We start from the raw sequence: 230 nt of genomic DNA, 5'->3' as shown, positions 1-230 counted from the left end.
TCCTGCAGGAATAGAGGACAGGTGTTGACTTTACTGATGCCTACAAAGTGCTGGGAAAATTTTTGTCTCAGCTAGACCATCTTCCATCTAAAAAAGGCGTGTTAAATACTTATTATGCCCAAAGGTGGGTTTAATCAATATTCACATTTTGTTATTTGTGGATAATGAAAGTTGGGCAGCATCACTTGGATGTTGCATCATGGCTCTACAATCAACTGGAGTTAACTAAC

Source organism: Pundamilia nyererei, unplaced genomic scaffold (assembly GCF_000239375.1).
Source record: "Pundamilia nyererei isolate P.nyererei 1_Seehausen unplaced genomic scaffold, PunNye1.0 scaffold00001, whole genome shotgun sequence".
Taxonomy (NCBI): Eukaryota; Metazoa; Chordata; class Actinopteri; order Cichliformes; family Cichlidae; genus Pundamilia; species Pundamilia nyererei.
Note: the sequence above shows the minus strand (reverse complement) of the source record.